This window comes from Lolium rigidum, chromosome 5 (assembly GCF_022539505.1).
Source record: "Lolium rigidum isolate FL_2022 chromosome 5, APGP_CSIRO_Lrig_0.1, whole genome shotgun sequence".
Taxonomy (NCBI): domain Eukaryota; kingdom Viridiplantae; phylum Streptophyta; class Magnoliopsida; order Poales; family Poaceae; genus Lolium; species Lolium rigidum.
Window position 1 is genome coordinate 38,357,894 of NC_061512.1, and position 9,261 is coordinate 38,367,154.

Consider the following 9,261-nt stretch of genomic DNA (forward strand, 5'->3'; position numbering starts at 1 on the left):
CGACGTCCACCTCCCCGTTCCGGCGGGCAGCGGAAGTAGTAGCTCCTCTTGAATCCGACGGCACGACGGCGTGGTGTCGGTGGTGGTGGAGAAATCCGGCGGAGCTTCGCTTAAGCGTGCGGGATATGGTGGAGGAGAGAGAGACCGCTAGGGTTTGGGGAGAGGGCGCCGGCTAGGGCACCCTTGAGGGGTGCGGCCATGGTGGTGGCTTGAGTGGCCGGCCAGCCCCTCTCTCCCCCTCTTTATATAGGTGGAAGCCCCAAGGCTTAGGTCAAAGAGTCCGAATAAGACCCCAACCAAAACCTTCCAAGTGTCCAAACCTAGGGGAAGTGGGACTCCCCCTTTTCCTTGGTGGGGTGGCCGGCCACCATGGTGGGGAGTCCACTTGGGACTCCTCCTCCCTTAGGTTGGCCGGCCAAGGTGGGTGGAGTCCCTTTGGGACTCCACCTTCCATCCTTATTTCTTCCGGACTTTTCTAGAACCTTCTAGAACCTTCCGTAGAACCTTCCGGATCATTTTAATTCACATAAAATGACTTCCCATATATGAATCTTATTCTCCGGACCATTCGGAACTCCTCGTGATGTCCGGGATCTCATCCGGGACTCCGAACAAATATTCGAACTCCATTCCATATTCAAGTTCTACCATTTCAACATCCAACTTTAAGTGTGTCACCCTACGGTTCGTGAACTATGCGGACATGGTTGAGTACTCACTCCGACCAATAACCAATAGCGGGATCCGGAGATCCATAATGGCTCCCACATATTCAACGATGACTTTAGTGATCGAATGAACCATTCACATACAATACCAATTCCCTTTGTCTCGCGATATTTTACTTGTCCGAGGTTTGATCTTCGGTATCACTCTATACCTTGTTCAACCTCGTCTCTCGACAAGTACTATTTACTCGTACCGTGGTATGTGGTCTCTTATGAACTCATTCATATGCTTGCAAGACATTAGACGACATTCCACCGAGAGGGCCCAGAGTATATCTATCCGTCATCGGGATGGACAAATCCCATCTGTTGATCCATATGCCTCAACTCATACTTTCCGGATACTTAATCCCACCTTTATAACCACCCATTTACGCAGTGGTGTTTGGTGTAATCAAAGTACCTTTCCGGTATAAGTGATTTACATGATCTCATGGTCATAAGGACTAGGTAACTATGTATCGAAAGCTTATAGCAAATAACTTAATGACGAGATCTTATGCTACGCTTAATTGGGTGTGTCCATTACATCATTCATACAATGACATAACCTTGTTATTAATAACATCCAATGTTCATGATTATGAAACTAATCATCCATTAATCAACAAGCTAGTTTAAGAGGCATACTAGGGACTTCTTGTTTGTCTACATATCACACATGTACTAATGTTTCGGTTAATACAATTATAGCATGATATATAAACATTTATCATAAACATAAAGATATAAATAATAACCACTTTATTATTGCCTCTAGGGCATATCTCCTTCGATCTCCCACTTGCACTAGAGTCAATAATCTAGTTTACATTTGTAAAGATATAACACCTTGGCCTTCTGGTGCTTTATCATGTTTTGCTTACAGGAGAGGTTTTAGTCAACGGATCTGACATGCTCAGAACCGTATGTATTTTGTAATTCATTTGCGTCTCAACGCATCACTCATTTCCAAATGAGTCGGCATTAAATATGTTTGGTCTTCTAATGGAACCTTAATTCCACGGTCTGAAATATGTCACTAATATTGTCACAGACAATATAGCTTCAAAGTTCTGACTCTGTCGGAAATACACCAAGTTCTCAAAGAACCTCTTGACTTAACATCCTTTGTCATTGTCAAAACAATGACATACTCTGCCTTCTTTTGTAGATTCCGTCACAATATTTAGAACCCTTCTAAATCTAGTATAGACAACTTCTAGCTCATTGTGCTACCTTTTAAACAACACTTAGTCTAATTTGAGATTGAAATTATATTTTATATATGACAAAACCAATATCGGTGTAACACCTTACAGCGATTTGTTTGTCATTTCTTCATACAAAAATATATATATCCTTAGTTCTTCTAAAGTACTCAAGGATATTCTTACTGTACAGTCCCATGATCATCTTATGAATCATTCCGGTATATGCTCATAACATTTTAGAGCACAAGATATCTGATTGTGTACATATTATTCGTGATCTATAATCACTCATGTGTTTTTACTCATTGAGTGTCCGATACACTCAAGTCTTGTTAAACCTTCACATGACAAGAACATTTTCTTAATATTTCTATATTGAACTATTTCAATATCCATTCTATGTACTTTGACTTAAACTTATTATGTGTTTCAATCTATCTTCATAGATCTTGACACTAAATATGTTTTAGTCCATATCCTTTCATTGAAGTTAATTTTCAATGAAACATTTTAATCAAGTATATAATTACATTATTTATAACCAACTATATGTCATCTACATAAAGTATTATAAATATGTCTCAGCGCTCCCACTTAATTTCTTGCAAATGCAAACCTCTTCATCGTCTTTGATGAAATCAAAAACTCTTTGACTATTTCATCTTGGTGAAGATTCCAACTCCGTGATACTTACTTCATCCAATTGAAGTTCGTATACCTATCTAGTATTCTACGGACTAGCAAAACAATTGGTTGTATCTTGTATACATACTTCTGTTAAGTAGTGTATTTTGCCATCCTACTAACATATCTCATAAAAGAAATATGTAGTGATTACTAGAATAATCCACATAGACTATAAGCATTGCTACGGAAGATCTAATCTTATCGTAGTCAACTCTTTTAACTTTGTCGTAAACAACTTTTCGACAAGTTGAGCTTCTTCAAGGATATTTCATCCAAGTCCATCAATTTCATAGATCCATTTACTTTCAAAAAGTATTCATCTATCTTGGATTTCATGGCGTATAGCCATTTTAACGGAGTCAGGGCCCATCATAACTTCTTTGTTTGTAGTTGGTTTATTATTGTTCAAAATCAATCCTTTGTCCACAAATCATTTATTTGATCACAAAGTAAACCATACCTACAAGGTTCAATATGTACTTCGATCTCCATGGCTAAAACACTTTGTAGTCATGGGAGCCATGATCGTTGTGACCGCTTCCGAAACCAATTCCGATGCTGCGCTACTCTGATCATTATGCTTAGGTTCATAAACCTTATCAAATTATATTGTCCTCCCACTCAAAAACTTCACTAGAAACAATTTCTTGGAAATAAGAAACATTGACAAACACTTTTGTCTTTGTCTCGTGGGAAGAATTCCCAATTAAATCTCTGGGATAACCAACAAAGACATTCATCCGATTTTGGTTGAAAACTCTTAGACCAAAATTTAAAGAAAGGACTATTAAGGTTTAAACCCATGCCATAACTTGTATGGTGTCATTTCAACGGATCATGATGATGCTCTATTCAGTGTAAAAGCGGTAGTCACTAAAGCATAATCCACAAAAATTATAATGGCATTAATATTTTATCTCATCATTGACCCAACAAGGTTTGGATACATCTCTTGGATACTTCATCATCACTATGATACTTCAAGAAATGTGAGTTGTAGAACAATTTCATGACTCTCTTAGATGTTCGCTAAAACTCGTAATTCAAATATTTCCACTATGATCCAATCATAGATATTTGATTTTTTATTACGATGATTTCCTCTTCATGCTGAAATTTATTTGAATCCATTCAAATGTTTCAAACTTCTTCCTTATCGAATATATCCATATATATATACTCAATTCATTGTTTGAAGTTTTCATGAAGTAGAAGAATCTTCCGCACACAACTATGCCCAGTGAACCACATACATCATCATGTATTTTTCCACTAAGTTAGTTGCCCGTTCAACTTTTGGCCTATGAACGGTATTTTAATCATTCTCTTTAGAAAAGATTTGCAAGCGCCAAATGATTCAAAAATCAAATGACTCAAAAAATCCATTTGCATAGAGTTCCTTCATGCGTTCCTTTCTAACATGACCTAAATGGCGGTTCCACAAATAAGTGGAATTCAAATCATTTGCCTTATGGCATTTTAGCGTCAGTGTTATGTATGTGTGTTTCACCATTAAAATTTATAATAACTTATCCATCGTTCATGGAGTAATGTCATAATTTGAACAACTCATTGTTTTTCTTTGACAAGAGCAAAATAACAATTATTAAGTTCTTTATTATAAATTCTAATGGCTAGATAGAATGCCAACGATGAACATAATAACACTTTATTTTTGTTCCAGACGTGCATTTCTATCATATTCCTTGTCAGTCACTTAGGCCATTGTATTCTTGTATTGCGTTGTTTTGTATGACACTTCATACCAACCAATATAGTACTAATACCCAAGAATTTCATAGTGTGACCTAACTAAGAATACAACCATAACATGTATATCATTTATATACACCTGAGCTAGACTTTCTAGTCTTTTCTTTTCTTTCTGCCAAAATATCTTTTGTAGTTTCTCTTTTAGCTTTCCACATTATTCAGAAAAACACTTCAACATTAATAACTTCTAGGTTTGTTAGTCAAATACCAATAACCTTGAGGTTCTTACTTTGAAGTTGATCATCATATGACAAGTGTTCCAGATTTCACTATTAGTAACTTTGTAATATGATGAACAATTTCACTCATAATTTTATCCATCATATCATGACGACTTTCCGAGACCATGTCTGTACATGCTAGGCTCGTAAAGTTTTAACCTTGGTATTTGCATGTGCAAATCTAGCTTGCACCCGTTGTATGCACACGTAGAATCTATCACACCCGATCATCACGTGATGCTTCGAAACGACGAGTTTTAGTAACGGTGCATATTTAGGATGGTCACTTCATGGATATGCGAATATCGTTAGTGCCCCAATAGTTGGAGGATTGTGACGCCTTGCGTCTTCAACCTTCGTACATTCCCATAAAACTTATGAGTTCATGTAGTCTCACCAAATTATATTCTATCATCTTGCAATAAGGTCTTAGATATCACATATATCTCATACCTTGATTATTTCTGAAAACTAAATTTTCAGCTCCTTACTTTTCAAACAGATTTGAACTTCAAGTTTCACGGAGACAAGATAACTTTAGGTACTAATTGAAACCATAGCTCTTTGAATCAACAATATGAGGTTTACTAAAAGTTTGCAATAGGACTTAATCAATTCTTGATTCTTTAACAATACGGTACCAATCCGTAAAGTTTCTTGTCAGATTTTAACGAGTATTTCTATCTCAATTATAAGACTAGCGCATAGTAGTAAACGGATGCCAATACTACAAAATTAATTCAAAATACTACTCAGACTATGTTTATGATAATTAGTTCATGTTTTAATCTAATTACTAATGAACTCCCACTTAATACAACATCCCTCATAGTTGTTAAGTGGTACACGATCCAAATTCACTACACCAAACACCGATCATCACGTGAGATGATGTAGCTTCAATGGTGAACATCAACATGTTGATCATATCATCCATATGACTCGTGTTCAACCTTTCGGTTTCCGTTGTCCCGAGGCCATGTCTGTACATGCTAGGCTCGTCAAGCAAACCCAAGTATTCCGCGTGTGCAACATGGCTTACACCCGTTGTATGTGAATCGTTGAATCTATCACATCCGATCATCACGAGATGCTTCGAAACGACGAACTGTTACAACGGTGCATACGAGGGAGAACACTTTATTATCTTGATATTAATGTGAGGGATCATCTTATAATGCTACTGTCGCGTTCTAAGCAAAATAAGATGCATAAAGGATTAACATCACATGCAGTTCATATGTGATATGATATGGCCCTTTTGTCTTTGCGCCTTCGATCTACATCTCCAAAGCACGGACATGATCTCCATCATCAACGGGCATGATCTCCATCATCGTCGGCGTAGCGTCAAGGTTCATGGCGCCGTCTTCATAGTTGTTCACCTCATGTAGCAACTATTACAACTACTTTGAAATACTACTCAACATGAAAATTAAAGACAACCATAAGGCTCCTGCCGGTTGCCACAATACAATAATGATCATCTCATACATATTCATCATCACATCATGGCCATATCACATCACCAAACCCCTGCAAAAACAAGTTAGACGTCTCTAATTTGGTTTGCATATTTTACGTGGTTTAGGGTTTTCGAGAGAGATCTAATCTACCTACGAACATGAACCACAACGTTGATACTAATGTTTTCAATAGAAGAGTAAATTGAATCTTCACTATAGTAGGAGAGACAGACACCCGCAAAGCCTCTTATGCAATACAAGTTGCATGTCGAACGAGGAACAAGTCTCATGAACGCGGTCATGTAAAGTTAGTCCGAGCCGCTTCATCCCACTATGCCACAAAGATGCAAAGTACTCAAACTAAAGATAACAAGAGCATCAACGCCCACAAAACCATTGTGTTCTACTCGTGCAACCATCTATGCATAGACACGGCTCGATACCCTTGTAGGATAACGTTGCATAGAAAACAAAAAATTTCCTACCGCGAACACGCAATCCAAGCCAAGATGCAATCTAGAAGACGGTAGCAACGAGGGGGTATCGAGTCTCACCCTTGAAGAGATTCCAAAGCCTACAAGATGAGGCTCTTGTTGCTGCGGTAGACGATCACTTGCCGCTTGCAAAAGCGCGTAGAAGATCTTGATCACGATCGGTTCCGGCGCCACGAACGGGCGGCACCTCCGTACTCGGTCACACGTTCGGTTGTTGATGAAGACGACGTCCACCTCCCCGTTCCGGCGGGCAGCGGAAGTAGTAGCTCCTCTTGAATCCGACAGCACGACGGCGTGGTGTCGGTGGTGGTGGAGAAATCCGGCGGAGCTTCGCTTAAGCGTGCGGGATATGGTGGAGGAGAGAGAGACCGCTAGGGTTTGGGGAGAGGGCGCCGGCTAGGGCACCCTTGAGGGGTGCGGCCATGGTGGTGGCTTGAGTGGCCGGCCAGCCCCTCTCTCCCCCTCTTTATATAGGTGGAAGCCCCAAGGCTTAGGTCAAAGAGTCCGAATAAGACCCCAACCAAAACCTTCCAAGTGTCCAAACCTAGGGGAGTGGGACTCCCCTTTTCCTTGGTGGGGTGGCCGGCCACCATGGCGGGGAGTCCACTTGGGACTCCTCCTCCCTTAGGTTGGCCGGCCAAGGTGGGTGGAGTCCCTTTGGGACTCCACCTTCCATCCTTATTTCTTCCGGACTTTTCTAGAACCTTCTAGAACCTTCCGTAGAACCTTCCGGATCATTTTAATTCACATAAAATGACTTCCCATATATGAATCTTATTCTCCGGACCATTCCGGAACTCCTCGTGATGTCCGGGATCTCATCCGGGACTCCGAACAAATATTCGAACTCCATTCCATATTCAAGTTCTACCATTTCAACATCCAACTTTAAGTGTGTCACCCTACGGTTCGTGAACTATGCGGACATGGTTGAGTACTCACTCCGACCAATAACCAATAGCGGGATCCGGAGATCCATAATGGCTCCCACATATTCAACGATGACTTTAGTGATCGAATGAACCATTCACATACAATACCAATTCCCTTTGTCTCGCGATATTTTACTTGTCCGAGGTTTGATCTTCGGTATCACTCTATACCTTGTTCAACCTCGTCTCCGACAAGTACTCTTTACTCGTACCGTGGTATGTGGTCTCTTATGAACTCATTCATATGCTTGCAAGACATTAGACGACATTCCACCGAGAGGGCCCGGAGTATATCTATCCGTCATCGGGATGGACAAATCCCATTGTTGATCCATATGCCTCAACTCATACTTTTCGGATACTTAATCCCACCTTTATAACCACCCATTTACGCGAGTGGTGTTTGGTGTAATCAAAGTACCTTTCCGGTATAAGTGATTTACATGATCTCATGGTCATAAGGACTAGGTAACTATGTATCGAAAGCTTATAGCAAATAACTTAATGACGAGATCTTATGCTACGCTTAATTGGGTGTGTCCATTACATCATTCATACAATGACATAACCTTGTTATTAATAACATCCAATGTTCATGATTATGAAACTAATCATCCATTAATCAACAAGCTAGTTTAAGAGGCATACTAGGGACTTCTTGTTTGTCTACATATCACACATGTACTAATGTTTCGGTTAATACAATTATAGCATGATATATAAACATTTATCATAAACATAAAGATATAAATAATAACCACTTTATTATTGCCTCTAGGGCATATCTCCTTCAGCTCTCTCATAGTGAATTATGGGGAGCAGTCCGCAAGACTTCATCAAACAAAGCAGAATCAAGAAAGATGTTCCATCTTGAAACTGTTAAGATCTTCATTATCTAGTTCTGCTACTTCACCAATCAAAATCTTCTCTTAGCGAGGGGAACTTACTAAATTTAGATCGTGGGGTTTTTTGTGTGTGTATTTCTTCCTTGTTCTTCCTCCATTGTTTTTCCATAAGCTTTTGTAACTTTGTTGTTCGAATTTGGGAGTGAAGAATTTGAGCACTTGTGTTCTTGCCGCTGCATTAGGTGCATCGGTTTAATTTCCCTATGGAGATTCGGTAAAGTGAGAGTCCGTGTGTGATTTCTCTTGGGTTCTTGTACCCGGAACTTATACCTCTTGGGTTGTTGGAACCCTAGACAGTTTGTTGCCCTTTGTGGCCTTGTGGGCTTTCTAGTGTTGTGGCATTTGTGGTGTTGTGGTCTTCGTGGTAGTGTGGCTATGGTGAAGATTACTTGGGAGCCTCCAATTATTGTAGAGTTTGCCTCAAGCTTATGACCTTCATGGAGTTCACTTGGAAGGCTCCAGTTAAGTTGTGGATCTCACCTCAAGCTTAACCACCCTCCAGTGTTTCTTAGTGGATCGAGTATTTTCTTTTTGGTGAAAGACTCAAGGAGAATACAATGCGCCATTATGGTATTTGGAGTGCCTTGTTTTTTGCTAGCACATAGCTGGAATGGAGAGTAGCATCTCCAAGAGTGTGAACTTCGGAACACATCGCCATCTCTACATCTCGATTACTACTCAACCGGGCTCTTTTACTTATGCACTCTACTTTGTGATAACCTTTATGATTGATGTTATATTGCTTGTTATCACCTTGTTGCCTATCTTACTATGAGTTATTGATGCACATAGGCAAATCCTAATTTACAGGATTCATGCTTGGCAAGTAAAATGTTAGTTAGTTTTATTCTGGCTCGGCTGC